General features: G+C 45.3%; 1 protein-coding gene across 2 annotated transcripts in view; it reads right to left on the bottom strand.

Annotated features, from left to right (window-relative positions):
- Positions 1–27,628, bottom strand: part of ROBO1 (roundabout guidance receptor 1) — a 1,017,416-nt gene that overhangs the window by 962,362 nt on the left and 27,426 nt on the right. The window lies entirely within an intron of this gene.

A 27,628-nucleotide genomic window follows, 5' to 3' on the forward strand; every position in this document is an offset into this window, starting at 1 on the left:
CAATCCAGTTTTGTTTTGGTTTTTGCTGAGATTCAGTGTGTTGCCCTACCATGTTATAGGCTGGTGACATTACTATGCTTATGTGGTTAATGTAAAGCAAGAGGCTAACCTATTGGGGATATCAAAGAAGTGCTAGTGATGGTAGAGTGTTATTTATTGCATCTTTTTAAAAAAGTTTAGTTTGTTTAAAATTTGTATTAAACATATTGAATGTAAAGAGCTTTCACAGGGACACAAGTTTCATTGGCAGTTTGAACAGGCGATTATAGTTGGTTCGCTATCTCTTTATTTTATATCCTCTGGAGATAATCACAATATGGCATGTACAGAAAATTATTGTAGGGAATTCAAGGCGCTGGCTCCAAAAGTATGCTGGTTCAGTGTCTATGCCCCTGGGAAGAATTTTCCTGCTTAACTACTTCACCAGTGGGTTCAATTTGCACTGTAAATACACTGTGCTCAAAAGAAAAATCTCAGGATTCTGCCCGGAAACCTATTTCACAGCCTTTTTACAGTCAGAAGAAAAATACACCTCAGCTTAACTTTCCCACACTAAATAAACTCTTACCAATGATGGTGGCGAGAGAAATAATGATCCTTATGTGTATATAAGTTAGATGATTCTGTAAGCAGTGTTTCAGCCCCAATTGAGCAAAGAACTTACCATGTGCTTAAATGCTTTGCTGAATCAGGTCTTTTGTTACTACAATGATGACTACAATACTTCCTGACAGGTTTCAGAGTAGCAGCCGTGTTAGTCTGTATCCGCAAAAAGAAAAGGAGGACTAGTGGCACCTTACAGACTGACAAATTTATTTGAGCATAAGTTTTCGTGAGCTACAGCTCACTTCATCGGATGCATTCAGTGGAAAATACAGTGGGGAGATTTATATACACAGAGAACATGAAACAATGGGTGTTACCATACACACTGTAACAAGAGTGATCAGGTAAGGTGAGCTATTACCAGCAGGAGAGCGGGGGGAGGGGGGGGGCGACCTTTTGTAGTGATAATCAAAGTGGGCCATTTCCAGCAGTTGACAAGAACATCTGAGGAACAGTGGGGGGGTGGAGGGGGGAGGATAAACATGGAGAAATAGTTTTACTTTGTGTAATGACCCATCCACTCCCAGTCTTTATTCAAGCCTAAGTTAACTGTATCCAGTTTGCAAATTAATTCCAATTCAGCAGTCTCTCGTTGGAGTCTGTCTTTGAAGTTTTTTTGTTGAAGAATTGCAACTTTTACATCTGTAATCGAGTGACCAAAGAGACTGAAGTGTTCTCCGACTGGTTTTTGAATGTTATAATTCTTGCCGTCTGATTTGTATCCATTTTATTCTTTTACGTAGAGACTGTCCAGTTTGGCCAATGTACATAGCAGAGGGACATTGCTGGCACATGATGGCATATATCACATTGGTAGATGTGCAGGTGAATGAGCCTCTGATAGTGTGGCTGATGTGATTAGGCCCTATGATGTCCCCTGAATAGATATGTGGACACAGTGGGCAATGGGCTTTGTTGCAAGGATAGGTTCCTGGGTTAGTGGTTCTGTTGTGTGGTGTGTGGTTGCTGGTGAGTATTTGCTTCAGGTTGGGGGGCGGTCTGTAAGCAAGGACTGGCCTGTCTCCCAAGATCTGCGAGAGTGATGGGTTGTCCTTCAGAATAGGTTGTAGATCCTTGATGATGTATTGGAGAGGTTTTAGTTGGGGGCTGAAGGTGACGGCTAGTAGCGTTCTGTTCTCTTCTTTGTTAGGCCTGTTGTGTAGTAGGTAACTTCTGAGTACTCTTCTGGCTCCGTCAATCTGTTTCCTTACTTTAGCAGGTGGGTACTGTAGTTGTAAGAATGCTTAATAGAGATCTTGTAGGTGTTTGTCTCTGTCTGAGGGGTTGGAGCAAATGCGGTTGTATCGTAGAGCTTGGCTGTAGACAATGGATCATGTGGTGTGGTCTGGATGAAAGCTGGAGCCAGGTAAGTAGGCATATCAGTCAGTAGGTTTCCGGTATAGGGTGGTGTTTATGTGGCCATCGCTTATTAGCACCATAGTGTCCAGGAAGTGGATCTCCTGTGTGGACTGGTCCAGGCTGAGGTTGATGATGGGATGGAAATTGTTGAAATCATGGTGGAATTCCTCAAGGGCTTCTTTTCCATGAGTCCAGATGATGAAGATGTCACCAATGAAGTGCAAGTAGAGTAGGAGCAAATACCTCCTTTGACCATTACTGAACTAAGTACTCCTTACTCACATGACAAGTCCCTTAACTTTGATTAGACAATTTGTGCAAGTGAGAATTATGAGATCAGGCCTGTTCTTTTGAAACAGGTACTAGGATCCATAACATAAGGAAAAAAAGGAAAGCATACATTAGATATTAAATGAAAAAATTAGACAGCTCCTGGGCACCCTGAAAGAGAATTCAAACTGTAAAGAGAGTACATTTGATGTGACGGAAATTGAGTGACTATGTTATGAGGCTAACCCATACAGTGCACAAAAGTAGGAGGAGAACTGTCAAACATACTACTTTAGCTTCTACAACATTAGCTTCTTCAAATACAGCTGTAGACATACTGCAGTGAACAAAATATTAATGTAAACTGAAAAAGGACAAATTTTGCTGAAGCAGAGATCTTATGACAGAGAATCCCTAAGAAAATATGAAACTAGAGAAACAGAAGCATTAGATGGCCTTAGGTATTTTCCATTTAAATATTTTTGATGAAAATGCAGTTTCTGCAAAAGCCAATTTTTCCATGGGAAAATTTTGATTTCACTGACTTTTTTGCTTTTCCTTTGGGGAAAAAACAAAGCATTTATTTTCCAGTCAGTTCAGTCCAAACCAAAATATTTCGTCTTGTTGAACTGACCCAAAGTATTTAGTACGAAAGCAGTTCAACATTCAACACCATCTCCGTCTGGTGCCACGGTGCCTCATGGGAGTTATAGCATAGGTGGCTCATGTACCCCCTTTTCTCTTATGGGCTGGATTTACTGTCCAGACTACATTCACTTCCAGTGCTGCCCTATAGTCTCCCTTCTATCAAATCATGTGGCCTGTCATGGGAGTCACCTGGCTACAGTTGCATCATGAGAAATATAGTCTGGCCAATGGAAGAGAATGGGAGCATCAGACACCTGAATTACAACTCCCATGAGGCAATGAAGCACCTTAGATAGATGCAGCTTCATGTTGAACTGACTCGAAATGAAACATTTCAGTTTGTGAATATTGAAATATTTTCAATCAAATATTCTGATATTTCCAAACTAAAATTTTGTGAAACTTTTTTCCATGAAAAAAAATTGATATTTCCAGATATATTTTCAACCCAATTCAGAATAAAAAGCTGAAATATCAGAATTTGTTGCTGGAGAAGCACTGTGATTTTTACTTCGCTCTAATCAGCATTTATGTTTCTAGGACACAGTTCTGTTCTTTTACCCTGGTGCATCTCCCATTTATGTTAATTTGACTGAGAGGAGAAATAGACTTAGTTACCATACATGTAGGTCAAGATTATAAATCAGTCAGATGCTGTTTTGGAATGTTCAGACCATGCATACTCCCTGATTTTGTTAGAAGATGATGTTGCTTAGTTCAATCAAAGTTGACTCATGTTCAGGGAAAGAGGTCATGAAGTCTTAATATGTCTCTCCAGATATACTGATTACATACTGAGTATAACACAAAACCTCTATGCACAGATTATCCAGCTACCTGAAAAGTTTCTCTTTATATTTATTATCTGAGTGAACAGCCATTGCTGATCTCAGTATACTGTCAGCTTTAAGTATTTATGTCATTGTTTTTATGAAATGTTTCCCCTGTAATTTTCTATTAATTTAACCAATGGGATGTGCAGAACCCAAAATTTTACTATTCTAGTATATATCCTACAACCACTAAACCAAAAAGTGTAGGACGGAGAATTACTGGTTCCTTTGAGAAAGAGAGAGAGAGTTTTCTGTAACCCATATATACGCATGAACAGCTTCTAGATATCAAAACAGATATTAGAAAGCCTGTAAATATTTTCTCTCGCTATATCCTCAACCCCTATCCAGAGACAGGCACAGAGAGGATATATATATAATGCAGTTGGAGCCCAAACCAGGATATGTCATTCACTCAAAGTAGCACTAGCATATGCCAGCAATGAATTTGACCTGTTGTCTGCAGTCTTCCAAGCCATAGAAACACAGGAAGTCTGCAGAATAGTGCTGGGGAGGGGGGAGAATGATTTTTCCTCATTTTTGTTGAAATATTTTTTCCAAGCTTCCACAGAAAGTTTTGGCTTTTTTGGCAAAGTCAAAAAAACCTGGTTTTCAGTTTTTAGCCAAAAATTTTGGTTTATAACTAAAAATTTGGAAATACCACTGTGACTGAATGCACCCTTGTATTCACACCCTATACACCACTGTAACAAACTTTGTGCAAAATATGCCTTGTGAGATATAATTTGAAAACTAATAACTCACTGATCAATAGCATCATGATTAAATGGGTGCAGCAACATTATATGTAAAGTTATGAATTCCCTCTAAATGATGTTGGTAGCACATGTTCAAACCCAGATAGCCCAATTAGGCAGAACTGGCCCAGCAGGTCTTAAACAAAGGAGTGTTTACCTCAATCTACATAAAAAGTTGTAAATATAGTCCTTGGACAGCTAGAAGGGGAAGACAAGAGATAAGGAAAATGTGCCTTTCAGCAAACCGAGATGGAAGAGACAGCATGCATCCCCTTTCACTACCAGGCAGACACCATGTCACCTTTTTTACGGTTTAAATAGAATTTGCTGTGATGGGTAACCTTCAGAAAAATAATCTCAAACAGGGACTGGACTATAAAAGTGAGGGGCACAACCACTCCAAGTTATCTCTCCCTATACATCTCTCTTCTTTTCACCTAAGACGCAAAAGAAACAGCTGTTGGACTTTGAAATCAGATCCTGGACTGAGAGTTTGTTTAGCAATGTTACTGGGAAAATGTGGTGAGAGACCTCACCTTGAACCAAGTCTATCTTTATTTCTCTTGTAACCATTTCTGATTGTAATACCTTAGCTGTGTACTCAAAATCTCTCTTTATAGTTACATAAACTTGTTTTATTCTTTAATTAAAACTAATCCAGTCTTGTGAATTGTTTGGGTAACTTCATTTAACATAGCAAACTGTTCTATGTTGATCCCCTTCGAGTGGCAACAGACCTAATATAGCTGGACTGTCCAGGAGAGGGCTGGACAATGTAAAACACACATTCTGGGTGGGGGAAATCTGGGACTGGGAGTGTGTCGGGGACACCTTGCAAGTAGTAACCAAGACTACTGGAAGCCAGAGTGTGTCTGCTGTTTGGTGACAGGCTGGTGGGGTCAGAGCTGCTGGACCAGAGCTGTGGCTATACAGACACCAGGGTGTGACCTGAATGCTGCTTGACTGTTGGGTTGGGAGCTACAGTAGCAAAGCATTGTGAGGCACCCCAGGTTGCAGGACAAAGTGACGACCCAACACGCAATGTTCTGGATTGCACCCTGAAATGTCATAACTGCCATGATGACTCATAGGAGTTGAAGTTCGGGTAGCTCATGCCTCCATTCTCCTCTACAGAGTGGTCTTCCTAGCTGGACTACATCTCCCAGGAAGTAAGTGGGGAAGACTGTGCTGCAGATACACTGTGGGGCATCATGGTCCCTAGAGAATGGGGCTATGAGGCAAAAGAATTGTAGTCTGGATGCCTCATAACTCCATACCCTTGTTGTGGACAAGATTCCCCAAGCTGACCAAAATCTTCAATGATATATGCTGACCAGAGAGTGCCAGGAGGAACCATGGTATCTCAGTACTTTCTCCATGTCTGGTGAGGAAAGGAGTACATCACTGGAATTCCTGGACATGATATATAGTGGGAGATATAGTTTAAACCAGGGAATCTGGTCTATATAGGAGAATGGAGGTTATGAGGCACTCAAACTCTCAAACACCTCAGCAATATTCCCCCCCCACACCTTTTTTTTTTTTTTTTTGGTAGAAATACATTTGGGTTTCAGGTGTTTGAATTTTTTTGATGAAAAGTTGAAAGCAGACACTGTTTGTTTAATCAAAAAAAATTTCCCATCAAAAACAAAACAATTTTTGACTATTCCCATAACAGATTCTTTCGTATAAGCTGATTATGCAGATGAAATGTTCACCTTCATCAAACTCCTGAACAAAAAGTGAACCTCATTTCTTAATTCTATGTTCAAATACTCCCAGCCCTCAATCTTTGGAAAATTTCACTAATAATCATGCAGAAAGTGAAAGTTAACTGAGAGTGGAGGAGCCCATAAGGGAGCAAGTTATGGTTAGTTATGCTCTTTTTCCCCCTCAGTGCTCAGGCTTGAATCATCTTCCTCTTCACCTGACAGCTCAAATTCCTTGAATACCTTCAAAGTTTCTCTATATTAGATTCAAGCTCCTCTTCATTATCTTTCAGGTTCCTTGCAGGACTTGCCTAAATCACAGTTCTCATTTTCTTTTTCACACCAGCTCAAGTGATATACTCACCTCAGGTTTTTGTTTGTTTTTTTTTCTTTAATTCCTCCTTTTTCCCTCCTCACTCTAAACTTCTTGTATTCCATATACTTAGAACAGTCTCCATTTCCTCCTGCAAATCTTTCCTTAAAACCAGGGCTATTTAAAAGTTTTCCATCAAAACTGTTTTTGAAAATTAGGTTTCCAATTATGTTTTATGTGTATAATTTCAATATTTTCTCCAAAAAGCGTCCCAAAAAAGACAACGTTTTTAGCTAGAACAGAAATATTTTATTTTAAAATGGTGCCATGGAGGTTCATGGAATGTATAGTTTAGGTGTGTTATGCTTTCATTTTTCTGTATAGGCCAGAATCTCTGGCTGGACTACTACTCCCACTACATATCATGTCCAGGAATTCCAAAGATGTGGAGAAAGTGGGGCATCATTGGAGATGTAGAAAACTCATAGAGGAGAATGTAGTGGGCATAAAGTACCCAAAATACAATTCCTTTGTGGCACTGACACCACTTTGAATTAAAAATATTGGGTTTTGATATTGTGCAGAAAAGTCAGTTTTTCATGGAAATTTTTCAACAAAAATTGGGAGGGGGGCGGGGGGGGACGAATTGTTGAAATTTTCCATGGGAAAACCCCTTATTTTCTTACCATCTCTTTACTTAACAGTTTTTTTTTTCAGTCAAGCCTTCCATGGATGAATTCTTTGCTACCATCATGCTCACCCTTGGGGCTTATTCTAGGTCTATATTATTCCTGTCCAATGTTGATTGCAACCTATGGACCAAATTTAGTATCAACAGGTTTAAGTCAAATGAATTTGGCCCTATGTGTTTTGCAAAGTACTGTGCACACCTTTTGTACTATGAAAACAAAACAGTAAAAATGAAATAATGGATCTTTAGACTAGAGTAACTTCAGTACAGCTGAGCCTCACAATTTCAACACTACTGATTTATGTAAAATGGCTAGTTGCTGGGAGGAGCTTCCTCCCTATATTTCAGGAATGTTTTCATGGTTGATCATCTATAACTCTCCTTATTTCTGAGACAAAGATTAATCTTTGACGTGGGGGGCCACTTTATTGGTCTTCCGTGTAAATCCAATTATCAGAGAACCACAAACAGAAACCTTGAGTCAGCAAAGGAACAACTAGCTTGAGATCGCCTTGAGCATGGTACATGGAATCCCCCAATATCATTCCCTTGAAGAATCAGCTTAAAAAACAGTACCATATGCCTAAATAGGCATTGCACAGCTGCAGAAGGTAGAGATTTCAAGGTTGGGTCTCTGAGACTTGGGAATAGAACTTGAGGGGGGAAAAAATCAGCTTTCATGAAAAATAACACGTTTCCACTTTTACATTAAAAACCATTTTTTTTTTCAGTGAGGAATTTATTTTTTTTAAACCAGAATATTTTTGCTGAAATATTTTTGACAAGAAAAAAAAACTGGAAACATCAACAAATGGAAATTTTTCATAAAACTATTCTTCAGTTAAGAGTAATAAAAGGTAGTTTTCCTTAAGAATTTCTGAGGAAAACACCATTGTGATTGTTATATGCTGGTTGTTAGTTAGAGAGAATAGGATAAATCTGGTGATTTACACCACTGAAAATCTAGCCTCAAGTTATTTTCCCTAGAGCAGCGTTTCCCAAACTTGGAACGCCGCTTGTTCAGGGAAAGCCCTTGGCGGGCCAGGCCGATTTGTTTATCTGTCACATCCGCAGGTTCAGCCAATCGCAGCTCCCCTAGCCGCGGTTCACTGTGCCCGGCCAATGGGGGCTGCGGGAAGTGCTGCTAGTACGACCCTCGGCCCACATAGCTTCCCACAGCCCCCACGGCCGGGCACAGTGAACCGCGGCTAGTGGGAGTTGCGATCGGCCGAACCTGCGGATGCAGCAGGTAAACAAACCAGCGCGGCCCGCCAGGGGCTTTCCCTGAACGAGCGGTGTCCCAAGTTTGGGAAACACTGCCCTAGAGAATATTCTTTTAACAACAACTTTCTGATTTTTGAGACTTATTGGGGGATCATACTTCCACTAACATGACCTATATCAATAATATGCAATAATTTTAATAAACAACTATGGCTAAATCCTGTGTACAGTTTGAAAATCTCAACCATAGTATGTCCATATTTTTTGGATGGGTCAACCTCAGAACAGGATATCCTTACTCTTTTTAATCGTCTATGACTGTTTCCAAAATAAGATATTTTAGCTCTTTTCTCTCTGCCTTAACCAGATTTAAAAGTGAAGGAAGGAAATGAAGTGGTAGTTTTATTCCATGTGTGACAGGGTTGGGCCAGATGGCTACAAGAGAGTAATAGAAGCAGATATATTAGCCCCAGGCTAAGTAGGCCCCTTTTCCCTGGGTAAGGTAACAGGAAGGTTTTTTTTTTTTTGAAACAGAAAAGAATTTTATTGTGACAGTTACAAGAATACCAAGAAACCAAACCAAACTATGCAACAAAACAACGCAAACAGAAGGTATAACACAGCAGCTTTCAGGAGGGAGAAGTGTTCAGGCTAGCCTGGGCCCAGAGCGGGGGGGCTTCCTCGACACTCATGGTCTTCCACCCTCCTGAGTTACCTGGTGGCCTAGAGCGGGGGGGCTTCCTCGACACTCGTGGTCTTCCACCCCCTCGAGTTACCTAGGGCCGTGCCCAGTGTCACCGATCATCCCCCTCCTGAGAGTGCCCAGCAAGATGGGCATGGCTGCGGGGTGGGTGGTTTGGGGGTGGGGAGGGTAGACACCCACGTATTATAGGACCCCTCCTAGATGACAGTAACGATGGTATCCACAGCGGCAACGGCTGGAGCTGGTGTCTCTCGCTCTTCCCCTCAATCAGAGGGAACCAGACGGGGTCACCGAGCAGAGAACCCCGGACAGCGCCCACCGCTCTTCGAAGGCGTCAAGGGAGTCGGTGGACGCCGCCCAGAGGAACTCCGCCCGGATACGTGAATGTACTGAGGATCGGAAAAAGGCCCTACAATCGCAGGACGTTTCATGGGCCAACCTCCTCTCTCTGGTTTTATAAATGGCTGTTTTAGCCAAGGCTAGGAGGAGGTTAACCAAGAGATCCCGCGATTTTGTGGGGACACGGATGGGGAGTGTATAGATAAAGAGATGAGGGGAGAAATGAAGCCAGAAGCGCAATAGAATATTTGTGAGGAGCCGAAAAAGGGGCTGCAATCTGGCACACTCTAAATATACATGCGCCAGGGTTTCCCTCACATTACAAAAAGGGCAAATATCCGGGATTGGAGTAAACCGTGTCAAAAACACGCCCGTGCTCACAGCTCCGTGAAGGAGCCGCCAACTGATGTCCCCGACGGGCCTCGGGACCAAGGTGGAGTACAGGCTGGTCCACCGAGGTTGCTCACCCTCCAAAGGTGGCAGGAGGTCCCGCCACTTTGTGTCGAGGCGGGACACCAGGGTGTGGGCGTGAAGGGTGTGAAGCGTGAGTGTATACAAATATTTCCGTGGTGCAAGTTGAAAACTGACCGGCTGCAGTTCATGCAGCCGGCTCGCAGTGAAAGGGTGAGGGGTTTGTCGGGATCGGCAGGGTAGGGGCCCAATGGAAAGGTCCGGCGGGCCTGGGGTAAAGGATGGGCGGGGTGCGCCCTCGCGCAAGGCTCGGTTGACATAAGCCCGAGCAGCAGGGGTCAAGGCGGCCTTCACCTCCTGAAGTACGCGCCGGGGAGTACGGGGGCTGGAGAGCCCCATGCGCCGAGCGAGCGTCAGGGGATCCAGCCAGTCTCTTCGGTCGTAGTCCAGGAGGTCCTCCGACCCTCGTGATTTCCGCCAGGACCAGCCTCTGGCGCACCGAGCGGGACTCCGCCACCTGCACACAGAGTTGGGGGTTGTGTAGCAGGGGCTCCGTGAGGAGATCTGCTCCCACGGTGGCCGCCACGGACCTGGTCGTGAGAAACAGTTTCCAGGTCCGGAGGAGGTCCTGGTAGAAGACCGGCAGCTCGGAGAGGTCTCGCGGAAAACCTCTCGGACAAAGATAAAAGAGCTGCCGGTCGTATCGGAGCCCGTGGAAGCGGCGCAGGAAGGCGTGCGCCAATATGCTCCACGTCGAACTACCTGCACTGTAAAGGAGCCTCTGCAGGGCCTGGAGGCGGAAAACGCGGACCTGAGTGTACAGACATTTCAGGCCCTGCCCTCCTTCCTTCAGGAGTAAATGAAGAACTCCGACAGGGGCCCAGTGCATTCCCGACCAAAAGAACTCTAGAATCAATCTCCGGAGGTGGGACAGGAAACCCAGGGCCGGGGCCAGGGTGTTGAGCCGGTACCAGAGCGTGGACAGGACTAGTTGGTTAAGCACCAGTGCTCTCCCTCGGAGAGAGAGACATCGGAGTAGCCTCGTCCATTTCCGGATCCGCTCTATCACCTCGCCCTCTAAATTTTGCCAGTTCTCCGGCAGGGAAGGGTGCGTGGTGGAAAGGTAAACGCCGAGATTGAGCAGAGGACCCGCGCTCCACCGGATGGTCTGAAGCGCGGGTGGGAAGGAGCTTACCTGCTGCCAGCCCCCACCGCCAAGCCAGAGCTCTTGACCCAGTTGACTCGGGCGGAGGAGGCTGCCGAATAGATGGCCTGGCATGCCTCCACTCGCGCCAAGACCACGAGGAGTACGTCATCGGCGTACGCCGACAGGACCAGCCGCAGCTCCGGCTCCCGCAGCACCAACCCTGTCAACCTCCTGTGGAGGAGACAGAGGAAAGGCTCGATCGCCAGAGCGTACAGCTGGCCTGAGAGGGGGCACCCCTGCCGCACTCCTCGCCCGAAGCTGACCTGTTCGGTCAGGGTCCAGTTGAGCCTAACCAAACACTCCGCAGAGGCATACAGCACCCGGAGAAAACTCACAAACTGAGGTCTGAATCCAAACGCCTGCAGAGTGCTCAGGAGGTACCCATGGTCTACTTTATCGAACGCCTTCTCCTGATCAAGGGACAGGAGGGCAAACGACAGACCATCTCTCCGCCTGAGTTCCAAAAGGTCTCGGACTAGAAATAGGTTGTCAAAAATGCTGCGACCCGGGACAGTATAGGTCTGGTCTGGGGTGGATCATGTCCGCCATCACGGACCCTAGCTGCAGCGAAATTGCTTTCGCTACGATTTTGTAATCCGTGCTAAGGAGTGATTCGCGACGCCAGTTTTGTAAATCGCGGAGGTCCCCCTTCTTCAGCAACAAGGCAAGCACCACTCGCCTGCACGACAGAGGGAGGACCCCGCCCTGCAAAGACTCAGCCCAGACAGTGATGAGGTCTGGGCCGAGGATGTCCCAGAAAGCGCGGTAAAACTCCACGGTCAGCCCGTCCATGCCCGGAGATTTGTTAGTGGGCATGCGACGGAGGGCTTCTGAGAACTCGGCCAGGGTGAGAGGCAGCTCTAGCCGGTCTCGGTCGCCCACGCTGACCATGGGGAGTTCCTCCCAGAGCACCCCGCAAGCGCCAGGATCGGTCGGATCCAGGGAGAAAAAGCTTGTGTAGAAGTCGCGGGCCCTCCCACACATCTCCTCCGGATCCGTGAGGGGGGTGCCGTCTTCCGCTAGAAGGCAGGTGACGTGTTTCTTGGCCCCCCTCGTTTTCTCCAGGACATAGAAGAAGCGGGAGCCGCGGTCCATCTCCCGAAGGAGGTGGATGCGGGACCGGACGAAGGCACCTCGGGCCCGGTGGTCCTCGAGGGCCGGAAGCTCCTCCCGCTTCTCCCGGCATGCTCCGCAGAGGGACGGGTCCTCGGGGTTGGCGGCCAGGCGCCTCTCCATCTCTAAGACCTCCCGTTCCAACTGCTCTATCGCCGCATTTCTCCGTCAGCTGGTGCCCCGAGTGTAGTCACGGCAGAAGAGCTTGGCGCGTACCTTCCCTAGATCCCACCATCGCCGCACCGAGGGAAAGGCACGCCACTGCTCTCGCCAGGCCAGCCAAAACTCCCAGAAGGACGTCACAAAGCTCTCGTCCTCCAACAGGCTATTGTTAAAGTGCCAATAGGCCGGCCCCGCTCTCTCTGCACGGAGGGAGACCGTTATAGTAACTAAATGATGATCGGAGAAAGGGGCCGGCCGAATGGTGGAGGAGTGAGCCTGTGAAAGATGGAAACAGGATAAGTAAATACGGTCCAACTGAGAGTGGTGTGACCGATGGGCCTCCACCCGGACAAAAGTGAACGTGGAGGTGTCATCTGGGTGATGGTCACGCCAGACGTCCACTAGGGAGTGATGTTCGACTATTCCTCGGAGCATGTTCGTGGCGGCTGGGCTCGGCTCGGCCCCTGAGAAGTCCTGTTCCTCAAGGGTGGTGTTAAAGTCCCCTCCCAGGACCAGGCACTCGTGCGAATCTAGGGTGCCGAGAAAGTCGGACACCCGCTGGTAGAATTGTGGCCGCTTTGGGCTCATTTGCGGGGCATAGATATTAACAAGATTGACCACGAGCCCCTCCATACGGACTCGAAGGTGCAGCAGGTGGCCCGGCACGACCTCAGTGACCCCTAGCACCTCGGGTCGTAGGGTGGGGGAGAACAGGGTCGCCACTCCAGCTTGCCAAGTCGTGAAGTGGCTAAAGTAGACCCCATCCCCCCACTCCAGCCGCCACCTGTCCTCGACGGTCGGGTCCGTATGGGTCTCCTGCAGGAAAACTACAGAGTACCCCCCTTCCCGAAGGTAAGAGAACACCTGGGACCTGCGGAGAGCCATCCTACAGCCCCTGGTATTTAAGGTTGCAATAATGAAAGGCATCATGCGGAGGGCTGGGGGGGTAGGGGTTTCTCATTGGCAGGCGTGTTCGTGGCCCCCGGCGGGTTGCGCAGCAAGCCGTGACCCATCCCGTAAACGAGTAGATCTCTTCGGAAGCCGCGGGCCTGCTCGTAGGCCGCAGCGCCGCGCTTGCCTTGCCCTCTGCCCTCCTTTATAAGGGCCCTTGTGGCCTGAAAAATTTGATCAAAGTCCCCCCATAGCTGAAGAGCTAGCTGTACCCTATTGCGGGCACTACGGGTGTGTTCTAAGAACTTCCGTAGTGCATGCCACAGCTCATGGGGGGGTGGGATTACGATTTCCGAGGTATTCCCTGGTGGGGCTCTTAATACAGCCTCGTGGTCCATTAAGGCGGGTAGGCAAGGTGCGGACCACCAACGGGGCGTCTGACAGGCTGGGGTTATTAAATCCATTTCGCGCCTTGGGGTGGAAGCGGATGGCGGGGGAAAAATTGCAACTCCTAATGGGTCGCGACTAGAAAGTGCAAAGACTGCTCCCTGGGGGGAATCTGCAAAAGGCTGAAAAAAAACAACCCCAGGGGCGGCAAGAGCATTGCAGGAGGAGGTAAACTGGGCGGGGACAGGGGTGGGGGCAGGGGTAGAGGTAAGGCTCTGGGGTTCAGGAGGCCAGCAGCTAAAGGAAGGTGCCTCCTGAGCAGAGTCAAGGGTTAAGGGGTAAGGGAGGGGGCTCCCAGTAATGCTAGGTGCTGGCTCCGTGGTGGTCTTGGCGGCCATGGCATCAGGTGGTGGACCACCTTCTGCAGGTGCTTGCCCGGGAAGGCAATTAGGGGGAGGGAGCATGGGGAAAGGGGGGCTGGGGTGAGATTGCCCAGCTCGAGGCCAGCCGGCAGTAAATCATCCTCTCCCTGGGTGACTGGGGTCAAATCCAGGGCCTCAATCTCCGCATACACGGAGGAGAGGCCAACTCCTGCCACCCCGGGGGCTTCTCCTCTAGGGCCCGCCTCAACGGTCGCCTCGGGGTTCACGGGGGGTTCGGGTGATATCCGGGCAGAAGGGGTATCCTCAGGGGTCTCGGAGGGGAGGGTCTCCCGTGGAGGGGGGATTCTGCCCTCCAATGCCAGTCTGTCTTCCCCTCCCGACATCAGCGGATGGATCTCACTCATGGTCGTAGCGGAGAGCTCAATGTCAGTGCCTCCCTTCCTGGTCTTCCAGGGGGCTTCCGCGTCGGATGGATGCAGCGGAGCTCGAGCCTTCCGCTTGCCTCGCTTCCCCTGGACTAGGGTCCAGCCCTCCATAGCGTCGTCTGGGGGTTGGTTAGCAAGGGTCGTGTCAGGTGGCGGAGGCAATGGTTCAGGGGTTCGGGGGCGGGTAGCGGTGAGACAGCATGAGGGGCGGGGGGTTCTCCTTGGGGCGGGCCTTCTCCTGTAGCCGGTAATATCTTTGCCACACCCTCCTCCATAGGCTCTGCTGAATTGGTAATAGAAGGGTGGGACTCCCTTGCTCGCCCGGGCGTTGTAGGGAAGGAGTCTCCTGGGCCCGGATGGGAGCAGCAATGGATTGAGTAGGAGGAGGGTTGGTTTCAGGTGCCAGGCAGCCAGGGGCGTCGGCAACGACAGGGCCGATGTCCTGCCGGGTCTCGGGGGTCTCGGGCCTCCCCCCCGGGCCAAAGGGCAGTCTCTGCGGACATGCCCCGCTGAGCGGCAGAGGTAGCACCGGGCCTCTCCGGTGGAGTAAAAGACCCGATAGCGGGCTCCCTGGTAGGGGACTAGGAAGAACCCCTCGAGCGCCTCTCCGTCACGCACCCCCGCCGGCGGTAGAAGCTGCACTTGCCGGCGAAACGAAAGGACGTGACGGAGGGTAGGGTCCTTGCAGCCCAACGGGAGAGGGCTGATGACAGAGGTAAGTTTCCCCAGGGTGGAGAGAGGGGGTAACAGGGCAGCATTGGGTAAAAAGGGAGGAATGGAGGTGAGGACGAGGCAAACGCCCAGGTCTTCTAGCGGCTCTAGGGGGACGAACACCCCCCCGCCCACCGCCAGGCCCCTCTCCACCTCCTCCTGGGTGGCAGCCTCCGTAGCTAAGAAAAAAACGACCTTCCCATACATCTTGGAGGCCGCCACAATAGCCGTGGGTCCTACCACCTTCGCCAACGCCTGCACGTATGTCTCCACGTGGGGTGAGGCGGGCACCAGGAGGCAACGGACACCGTGCTTCCTGGTCAGGGTGGGAAAAGGGCCCTGGCTGCTGGTGATGGTAGCGGAGGCAGTGGGTGGGCGAGATGACGAGGCGGCAGGCAGGGGGGAGCCTGCCACCGCCCGGGCATAAGTCCTGGGGGCCGGGGGGGGGACAATCGCAGAGCTGGTGGAGGGAACTGCGGGGAGGGGAGCCACGGTCGATGACGAGGCCACGGCTGTGGGGGAAGCCCCTGCCTTAGGGGGCCTAGATGTTTTAGCGGGGCCCTTTCCTTTCTTCCCGCCCTGGCCTTTGCGGCCAGCTGGGTTCCTAGAATCTGGGGGGGCGGTAGGTGCAGCAGCGGCAGTAATCACTCCAGTGGCTCCTGCTGCCGGTGCCCCAGCAGGGGTGGTGGCAAGTATTTTAACAATTGGGGGGGGGGCGGGTTGGGGGTTGGGCGGGCGGGGTGGGGGAGGAACAGCTGATATTATTAAAGGGGCCTCGCCCCTCTCATTCCCCGCCATTGTGAGCAGGGAGAGACGGGGAGACACTGGAAGGAGGAGGGGGGAGGGGGAAACAGATTAACCGCTCCTCCCTGCTGGGCTGCAGGCGGGGCGGGGGAAGCAACAGGAATCGGGGTCCGGTAATGGGGGCAAGCCTGTGGGATAAGCAGTCCAAGGGGGGGGGGTGTAGACCCACGCACGTTTGTCCAAAGAGTCTTGTTTGGTCGGCTGTTATGTCCAGTCCGAAAGGCAAAGTTCAAAGCAAACAGCTGGATCCGAAGGCAGATGGCAGGTTGCCAGCAGGGACAGACGGCGGGGGGCCGTGACAGCTGTAGTAATGGTGGGGGAGTTGGGGGCACCGATGAATCAGGGGACAGCTCGTTGCCACACCCCCTGTGCCGCCACAAACGCAATTAAAACACAGTCAAACTCCCCCCCACGAGAGTATAATTCGAAAAATTACTCAGTCTTACGGCCCCCTCCATGATGATTTGTAGCTTCCCGGGGTGATGTCTCTGAAAATCTTCTTCTCCAACTGTGTTGGCTGTGTTCCAAGGCTTCCGGCGGGCCAAGATAAGAAAGGAATTTTCAAACAAACAGCAAAACGGCGTCTGGGGGCTTCCACTCCCCCCTCCGGATGGCAAAATCGGCAATCTTCCCCCCCTTCCTCCGGGGATTTCAGCTGAGACAAATAGCTGCGCCCGAAAGCAGGCGAGGGGGGGGCGGGTGCTGGCTGCAGGCCAGCCGGCACTCAACGGCAAAAAAAAAAAAAAAAGCAACAGAAAATCAAACCAAAACAAAAAAAAAAAGCGTCTGGCCCGGTGGGGGGGGGGACTAAGGCAGGGTCAAAAGTAAGAAAAAATCCAGGCCAGGGGGCTTTAGGAAAGAATAGAAAGCAGATAGCTGAGGAGCAAGCTAGGGACGGTCCCGTCTCCCAACAGGGACGGTTCCAGAACAATCAGGAACCTTCTAGAGACAATTAAGACAGGCTGATTAGAATACCTGCAGCCAATCAAGAAGCTGCTAGAATCAACTAAGGCAGGCTAATCAGGGCACCTGGGTTTTAAAAAGGTGCTCACTTCAGTTTGTGGTGTGTGTGTGAGGAGCTGGGAGCAAGAGGGGCTAGGAGCTGAGAGTGAGAATGCGGACTGTTGGAGGACTGAGGTGTACAAGCATTATCAGACACCAGTAGGAAGGTCCTATGGTGAGGATAAAGAAGGTGTTGGGAGGAGGCCATGGGGAAGTAGCCCAGGGAGTTGTAGCTGTCGCACAGCTGTTCCAGGAAGTATTCTAGACAGCTGCATTCCACAGGGCCCTGGGCTGGAACCCGGAGTAGAGGGTGGGCCCGGGTTCCCCCCAAATCCTCCCAACTCCTGGTCAGACACAGGAGGAGTCGACCTGGACTGTGGGTTCAGAAAAACAGCCAAGCTGAGGGCTTCCGTGAAGCTCCAAGGCGAGCAAATCCGTCAATAGGTGCAAGACCCACGAAGGTAGAGCAGGAACTTTGCCACACATATTAATATGGGCAGCATTTCTTGGCTGCTTTCGTACTGCAGAAGGAACACCATTACATACATTTCTGTGTAGTGAAGGTATTGGAGCTTGATAAAATTACTCCCAGTGATTTGTTTGGATTAACTTCAAGTATATACAGCCTTTGTGGCCCCTGTAAATAAGTTGATATTCAAGAATAAGAAACACAAATGGAGATTAGAATTTTTGAAAAAGACAGAAGACGACTTAGGTATGAGTCCAACCGTGTCCATCCAGGGAACGTAGTGACAAAAGGCAAGAAACAGAACTACAGCTATAAACTTCAGTGTCAGGTGCAAAACAGAAATAAGCAGAGGATAATCTGTTATGCAAATGGAATGTGTATAATAAATAAGTCGTTGGGATATCCCCATGGTTTAGAAGTGGGCTTTGAAAAAGAGCAATATAGCTTCTAGGATATTGTTCTCAGTAGGTTACAAGTTTATTACAACCTGATCATTGTCCTAGACCTCTGGCCACTGTCCAAATAATCCCAATTTTTATATAAAAATAGGTATTTCACATGACAATGAGCAGGTGAACGTCAAATGTCCTCTCAAAATGGGACCTGAAGATCAACCTTCTCCAAATGAATATAGTCTCACATCCTACCAGCTCTAAATACCTATTACTAGATTTTGAAGTAAATGGCAGAATATGTAGGAGACATCATGAAATATGTGAACTAGTAATTCTAGAAACACCCTGGAAGAACTTGCTGTTTCATATTCTGTTTAAAATATGAGCTACAAATGGAAACAGATACTGGAGAAATTTCTGAGGGTCTATGAAACAATTTAATCTCCCCCAGAGCTGTATCCATTTAGGTTGGGGAAAAGAAATTATTTGAAGATTATAATAGATTTAATAGAAGCTCAGACATTCAGCAGGCATATGAGTTTATGAAGGGAGCTGGAAATGACTGATTACCCCAGTTAAAGTTTTCCTTTAAGAAGGGCCTTTAAAAAAAAATAAACATATGGAAATCATCATGAGTCATCCAAGCACTTCAAAGACATGCAAAGGAGTTTGTAAATAAACAATGTCTAATGGGAGGCTACTAACAAAGATTTACTTTATGGTGGTCACTTGAGTACCTGATGAATCCTCTAAGTCAGCGTGTCCCAAACTTGGGATGCCGCTTGTTCAGGGAAAGCCCCTGGCGGGCTGGGCCGGTTTGTTTACCTGCCACGTCCGGAGGTTCGGCCGATCTCAGCTCCCACTGGCCACGGTTCGCTGCTCCAGGACAATGGGGGCTGCGGGAAACAGCACGGGCCAAGGGACGTGCTGGCCGCTGCTTCCTGCAGCCCCCACTGGCCAGGCACAGCGAACTGCGGCCAGTGGGAGCCACGATCGGCCAAACCAGCAGATGCAGCAGGTAAACAAACCGGCCCGGCCCACCAGGGGCTTTCCCTGAACAAGCGGCATCCCAAGTTTGAGAAACACAACTCTAAGTCAAACAGAAAAGGAAAGGAAAGCAAAAAACAAACAAACAAATTGACTCAAGACTGATTTTCTTCACTGTTACCGTGCTGCCTCAGGCCACTGACTCTACTTGCCATCACATTGTAGTTGGCACCCCACATTTCCTTTAAGGGTGAAACACTTAATTATCCCTGTTCTGTTTGGACTTCTCTCTGTGCTTTGTCCCTATTTACTTACAGCAATGAGAGTAGAAATTTAAAATAAGCAAGCTGCAAGTCATATACCTTTTTGTACTCTTCATTGTCCATTTATAAAAATCAGTAAAATATTAATCATACACACACAAAAGGACTAAATATTGGTCTGGAAGGCTATGAATCAAAAGCTGTGTAGAAAGCCCCAGATGTGGAGATTATAATGCTGAGTACTGTGTAAGGACACAACACAAACTAGAAGGCTACTCGAGTCCCTTAAACTGCCCTTTGTGGACTATTGAGCTGGATAACATCCTTCCTCCTGGTTTAATGTTTAATAGTACAATATAATGAATAAATATGCACATATACTGTAAATAACAATCTTTAAGGCTCTGATTCCACAAAATGTTGTACTTGCACTTATGCAATAACCACCATATCAGGGACTGAAGCAGGGATCTCCAGAATGAACAGCCGAGGCTGCTACAACTTGAGCTACAATCAAGGCTCTCCAGCTGGGGCTCTAACATACTCCTCATCTTTGATAGCGCACAGGGGCATTTGTAACACACACTCATCAGTTACACTGAATTTTTTACACTGCAAGTAATTCCAATGAAATCAGTGAGACTATTTGAGGGGCACAAAGTTAAGCATGTGTGCAAATCTTTGCAGGATTGGGGAATAACTGCATAATTTCTCTTTTAAAATATAATTACTATTATAATTTATCACATACTTTAACAAAGCTCCAGATTTTAGCATGCTCTTGGCAAATGTTAGGATGTTCAGTGTTTGAACAGATGGAATGTTTTATGACGATGGTCTCATTCCTAACTCCTAAAGGAATCACTTTTGCTTGAGGTCAGAGGTGAATTTATTCCCCATGTTAGCTTTGTCCTGAGGCTCTCCCTAAGCAGATTCTGTCAACTGTGCTATACTTCTGCCAAACTAAGTAATGATTTTGTCATGTGGGTTAATATTCCTCTGGGATCCAGTTTTAATCAAATGGATTTCACTGAAAAGAGAATTTTCCAACACAGTAACAATTATAACATTTTGTAGATGTTTAAATGCAACACAATCTATACTTTAAAACTGGCAAAAAGCAAAAACAAAAAAGACACCCATAACCACAACACCTAAACCAAAATCTAAAAAGAATTCTTTGCAGTTGATCTGCTCCCTTGATAAACTCATGCTCCTACACAGCTTGGAAGCCTTACGTACCTTGTGTCCTTTACAGTGGGACTCTATTAATAGAATTCATGTTTCAGAGAAGGAAATTGTCTGCAGTAGAAGTGGAATTTTAAGGTTGCTGGTTCATACGTACTCCCAAATAGTGTTCTATTGACCCCAGTGGGATCACACATAGGAATAATAACTATATATGTTTCCAAGATGGACCATTAGGGTAAAATGTGGTGGCAGGACTAGAGAAGGAGCAAAGCACGGGTCTAGGCTTGTGCCTAGGGCTCCAGCTCCTGAAGCCGTTGCATCATTTCAGGGCCAGAGAGCAGGGACGGCACAACAGGAGGCCCCATGTTGTTGTGTAGTTACAGGCCTGATTGCCATAGTCCAGTCCTGGGCAGCAACATAGTGTTTTATGCTTATATTCAGTGTCACTAAGTAAATATATTATTTAAACCCACTTTGGAAGTTTGCACCTCTTTATCATGCTTACCCAAACATATCACCATATGCTAATATAACTGCTCTTTTTTATATTGCTCAGTTATTTTGTCTCTGACCTCTATGAATTCAGACCCGAAAGCAGATCAGAAGAGACTGGATAAAAAACAGTCATTTTGAAATAAAATCAACATTCTAAGGCTATAATAAAGACATTAGAGCAACACTGTCCCCACTGATTTTCAAATGAAAGTAAGTTTCTAAAATAAAAATAATCCCCTCCCTCTTGATATGCACTCATCTTCTTACTTATCAAGGCTTGTATCATTAGTACCGACTCATTTAGTCAAAATGTCAATGAAGTTACAACATGATGAATTTGGCCACCTGATTTTTTGATCACTAATATGTTGAGTGCAATGATAATGTGTTAACCTTTCTTTTAATAGTTCAGTGTAACCAGGTTAAAAATCTTTTAATGCTCTTTAGTGATTAATTTTTCTTTGCCAGAAAAACTTGTCTCAGAAAAGTGGTTCTTACAATTAGACTCCAGTTAAAATCTTCCATTATTCTGGCAGCTTTGAATGCTGAACAATGGCATCCAGAACCAAGTTTCACACACCAATTCCAGAGAAAAGAGAACTCAAGCACCAAAGCACGAAACAAAATATCAGTGCAAAACCAAATATCAGTGCACTCACATAGGAAATAGGAGACCGGTCCTCAAGTTCATGCTCCACATCAGGCCAAGTGGGGATTTGACGTTGGGTCTCACTCATCCTTGGTGAATGCCCTAGCCACTGAGCTATTGCATATGAGGGCACCACGACCACTAATTTTTGTGAGAAAGGGACATCCTTGCATATCAGCCTAACTCCAGGAGAGAGTTAATGACTGTGAATCCCAAGCAGCTGGAGGAACCTTGCATTAGGTGTCTAACTCCCATTCAGAGGTGTGGCTTAGGCCCATCTCCTCAGCATTTCCTCAGGGGTAGTTTAGGCAGCTCTCTGCTCAACGTGCTGGTTTTTGACAGTTTCATTCCTAGGTGCTTAATTCTCCCCATGCATTGTATAGGGAGCCTGGATGCCCAAGTCAGGGCTGCAGATTCCACTGGGCCACAGGGCGCCTTAAAGTTGGCATTGTAATACTGAGTCTAAGTCCCCTTTGTCGATTTAGCTCATAGTCTAAATTTAAGACAGACAAGCACCTTTGCGTAATTTAGATATAACATTAGACCTTAGACCCATTACCTGGATTAGGTTCCATAATCAATTTAGATGTTGGAATCAAAGCCTTGATTCTCAAAAGGTGCTGAACACCTGCAGCTCCCATTAAATTCAAGGAGGGTTGTTGGGACCACCCTTGATGAGCCAAATCACCAGCTGATGTAAATCTGTCTATCTTCACGGAATTCAGTGAAACTATACCAATTTACACCAGCTGAGGCTTCAACCCCTCAAAAAATCAGGCCACTTTGATTTAAGTACTTAAATATGGATTTAAGAATGTAACTTCCACAACATCTAGGTTTGAATATACGGGCCTTTATATTTTATTCTGAGATGGGCACAAATCAAATTCCTCGGTCCAAACACCTCTTATTGTTGAAGGGGTTTGAAATCCCAATTTCAGAAATAGCTTCAAATTTTACAACATACCAAATGAAAAACTCCAGATATTAGTTACAAACCCATAACTCTGGAGTATTTAAAATGTTGATTCAAATAATCCACCCTCTAAATTTTATCATAAATTTTCCTCTTATTGAACATCTCCACTGAAACACTGTTCAGTGAAAGGTTCTTGTGAGTAATAAAACTGCTGTCATGAAACCCTGAGCTCACTGAAGTCAATGGCAAAACTCTAGGTGAATTAGGAGGATTTTGTCCTTGACTGGCAGTTCTCAGTTACGAAAATCTTTCAGAATAAACAGGACAGAAATAATATATTTGTTGATAAATAAAGCTTCTTGTATATGAATCTAAGATCAGAGCTGGGTGGGAAACAGGGTTCTTGTCCAAAAAAAATTTCAATTCCACATTGAGATAAAAGGATGCTCTTTCAATATTTGTCATGAAAAATCAGAGAGAGCAAGTACACACACTGTCCCAAAACAGCCAGTTGCCTTGGGGGTTAGGACACTCACCTGACATGTGAGAGCCAGGTTCAAGCCCCTACTCTGAATCAAGCAAACCAAGGACTTGAACCTGGGTCTCAGACATCCCAGGTGAGTGCTCTTACTATTCTGAGGTAGGTCACCCTCTATATTGCTCTCATTTTAACCAGAAATTCCATCCTGGGCCAAGAAACCTCTCTAATGATTTTTTTGTTGAAACACATGTTCCCAGAAAAAGTTTAGCTGAAGACTAATTGGCATTTTTTAATGAAAAGCGATTTCATAGAGAAAGTCTTAAGCAGCTCCACCAGTGATTACACCAGCTCATATGCATCAAGCAAGCATATAACAGCCTAACCATAGCTTACTTTTCCCCATTCTAGGAAATTCAGGAAAAATAAAATGTGGTGGTTAAGATTGGAATAGTGTTCTGAAACCAAACCTCTACATATTGAAAACCTACATGAACCCACAGACTTATAAGCTTTCCCTTAGCTCTGAGAACTGTGTGTCTCTTGAACAACATTTTGACATTCATTTTGGAAAATTTGCAACACAAGCCTCATTTCTTAACGTTGCTAACCGTATTCAGAAATATTATGCATAAATCTTTCCTAAAGAATGTATTTCCAGTAGAGCTTTTTGCTTAATTTCTAACAGGAAAAGTATGTTCATCTATAGCAATTTGCTAAGTAATAACTTTTTTTTTTTGTTTGAAATGAGGTGGTGTTGCTCACAGTTTCTCACAATCTTCCTTCCATTACCTTTATGCATATTGACAGGTTACAGATGTACTTTGTGGCACAGAATGTTAAACTGACAGTTATCTTGTCTTTACATTTTAAGTCTTTTTTCTGAACAAGATAATTACTTCAGGCTGAGATTTTTAAGATGCAGCCCTGCTTGGGGAACAGTGTAAGGGCAAAGTGCCATAGCAGGCACTCCAGAAGGGGTTATGCTTTTTCGGGCCTAAAGACTTCTGTAGGAGTCCTCGGGAATACAGAGTGCACCACTTTTTTTATGGGGTGCAATGTGGGCTCTTCCATAAGGCGTTCAGTTGGCTTATATGATATGAGACCATGGTTTCTTGAGCTGTCTTCACTGCTTGCATATCCACATAAAGCTGGACATAATCTAGTTTCTAATTTATAACAGCACCAACAGAAACAAACTTGTTCTTCTATTTATGCATTCCTACACATGGCATCCAATTTACAATGTCAGTGCAATCAGCTGAAAAATTCAGATGCCTATGCTGAGGTTCTTCTCCTCATTATCATCATGAAGGATTGTTCTACAAAAATCACACAGATATACTGTGGAGTCCTCACTGAAAATTCCTGCAATCAGTACAAATCCACCAGTCTTTTGCTGACAACAATGAATACACAATAATACATGAAGGTAATGGACTGTAAGGAGAGCTATGCTTTCCACCAAGTTTTACTGAAGACATGAGAGATGAAAAATTGTATTTATGTATATTAAAATTAAAAGTATAACAATGGTACAAACTAACATTTGAACTGCAAACCAGAGAGTGCTGGGTGACACAATGCAGGATACATCTCAAAGTCTTAGGGCTGACTAACTGAATTGCCATTGATAAGATGTCACTTAAAGAGACATCTTTGGAGTGAAACATGGGTTTGCTGTAAATGACCTGTCATTAGAGTCATGGGCAATGTCCGTGTCCAGAATGAAAAATATTGTACCTCCCAGCAATATGCTCAGTAGCAGTTTAAACAGCAAGCATGGTAAAAATCAGTGTACATGATCCACAAGAGAATTATGCCTCAGGTTCTATGTTAATTTGCTTGCTGGCATATATTAATTGAAACCAATCAATAAAGCCTGTGGTGCAGCATAGGGAATGCAGAAGAAGTAACTGACTCTCACATTTATTCATGTTTTAAACCTGAAAAAGTGGAATAATTTAGTCTAAGATTTTTCCATTTGTGTCAATACAGATAATTCAATCAATTACTGTATTTATCTTCTATTCTTTCAATCCTAATTATAATAATTATAATCAATTTTCAACAGATTCTGTGTAAACTAGTGTACTATGCTACAGCTGTTAAATATGTCCTTGGATTTAAATAACTGGAAAACTTTTTCCACAGATGCTTTAAACCACACAATATATTTTGATACTGCAAAACAACATTTGGACACTTAGGTCCAGATATTGCAAACTCTTATGCACACGCTCAGCTTTATGAGTGGTCTCATTGGCATCACTGACACAGAAGCTAAAAGTACAGCAACTTAAATGGGTAGTGAAAGATTCTCCATACACATACATACTTTTGTTTACACTAGAGTAACTTGACAACAAAAACTTTTGGGGGGCTCTCAAACAAAAATAAAGGTCAAAGTCACAGAAGCAAAAATCGCATAATTGCTAATACAATATTTTGAAATATAAGATTTGCAGTGGCTCAACAAATCTATTCTATATTTACAATATTGTTTACTGAAGGGGATTTTAATAGTAACTATGTTTATTTTTAATCAGTCTTTTTGTTACACCTGCTAGCAACCTTTATCAATTTTCACCTTGACTATTGCAACTCTTTTCTCTTGGACCTCCTCCAGTCACAGCTCTCTAGATACTAGTGTGTGTGTGTGTGTGTATATATATATATATAAAAATATAAAAGAGTGCTATCAACTTTTTGCACAGACAGCCAAAATACGCCCATAAATACCTCTATAGGCTTCATATTCATTCAGCATCTAGTTCAAGATTCCTTACCTTCAGTCAGCTCATACTCCTAGAGATGTCACTGATAATGAGGACTTAGGCCTGATTTTCCACATCTTTGTACCTTGTATAGTCATTTACATCTAGGTAAATCAGGAGCTAAATACTATAATTCTAGTTTGGTAGCATTTTATGCCCACTTTGCACAGGCAGGAATGATTATATGAGGTGGCAGGCACTGGAGAATGAAGGCCACTATCTAACTACTCTTGGTGTAAGTGCTTTTTCCGGTGCATCTCCAATCATTTGCAATAATACTCTGGATCTCTCTGTCTCTGCTGATTTAAGATGAACCCATATTCATTGTCTTTACGCCTCTTAATTTAGCTCCATGTCTGTTTTTGTCTATATAAGCTTAATTTAAAGATCATACAAAGGGCTAGATACTCAACTGTTGTCAATCAACATAGCTTCATTAAAATCAAATGATTATTTGCACCAGCTGAGACTTCAGTATATTGTCTTTACACTGTTTCCTGTAATTTATACCACATACTGTTCACTAGTTTGCATTTTTTAACTACGTAAAGTGGTTTGGAATATGAGAGATGCTATACAAAATAAGGCACAAACTTGTACACACTCACTGCTGGCCAGAGTGCTTATCACAATAGAATTGTTTGCACCTAATAATAAGTATTTGCAGTATGTCATGTGTTATATTCATCTGAACTAAATGTAATGATTAATTCTCGTTAGACTTTCTACTGAAATATTTTATGGCACCATTTTATTTGCCTACTTTAACGTTAAAAATCTAATTTGTTAAATGATTATTTCCTAAAATAGTCTAATAGCTTTTGATATTTAGGAAAAATATTAAAACAACTATGATCTTTTTGTTAGACAAAGAGATTCTGCAAATGTGTGACAACTACTTTTCCAATGGTTAGTTGAGGAATTTTGAGATTTATTTGCGAATTTAAATTTAAATTTGTCACCTTGAATTGTCTGAAATTGAAAGAGTACCCTTTAAATAGTAAAAAGAAAAGGAGTACTTGTGGCACCTTAGAGACTAGCAAATTTAATTTCTTTCTGCAGATACAGACTTACACGGTTGCTACTCTGAAACCTTCAAATAGTATCATCTGATTTATACATTGGAGTCCTTTTAATGACCACCTCCTATCTCTATTCTTATTATCAATTGCATTTTCATTCTTCAACAAATCACATACCAACTTTACTTCTCCATTATCAGATTACACAATCTATAAATGTTTGTGTTGTAGGTTCAAATACTGCTTGAGTGATGCTGATTATATCATCAGTGTGAATGAGCATTGCACACATCAATGGAAGTCCATAGAGGGCACTGCAGCAGGGTCAAGAGGGTTGCTCCAAAGCCAAATTACATGGCCTTAATTATGTCCTGCATTGCATACAGCAGCATGTGGGAAAGTTGATAGTGTTAACTGACATTTCTGACTAAGGGAGAAAAGCCCAGCCTGTGTGCAGTTAACATTCACTAAATAGTTAATGCTTATATGAAGGAAAACTAGCTTCCTAGGAAGCATGAGTGGTTAGTAGCAGAAAAACTTATAAAGGAACCAAGCAAAGGTCAAACAGAAAGGTTTTGTTTTATTTTCCCCAGTAGCTTATAATAAAACATCTGCTAAAATGTTCATTATTGATCCTTGATTTAAATAATAAACTATTACCAAAGAAAATAAAATAAGGTTACGTAAGTGTATCAGGGGCATATACCAAGGAAAATGTTTCAACATATAAATAATGATACCTTACTCTTTTGAGGTCTCATGGTTTTCAGAAGTTATGCTTGGCCTACACTTAAAACTTATACTGGCATAGCTATATAGATCAGGGTTGGGGCGGGGGTGGGGGTGGGAGGAGGAGGAGGGACACACTTCCCAGTGATATAGCTATGCCTACAACCCCCTCCCACCCAGCATAGATGCAGCTATGCTGATAGAAGAGTGCTTCTGTTGGCATAGCTAGCATTGTTCAGGGAGATGGTGTTTCCACACTGGCATGACTCCTTCTGTGGGAGTATGCTGCCTCTACACTGAGAGAC

This window comes from Chelonia mydas, chromosome 1, assembly GCF_015237465.2.
Source record: "Chelonia mydas isolate rCheMyd1 chromosome 1, rCheMyd1.pri.v2, whole genome shotgun sequence".
Taxonomy (NCBI): Eukaryota; Metazoa; Chordata; order Testudines; family Cheloniidae; genus Chelonia; species Chelonia mydas.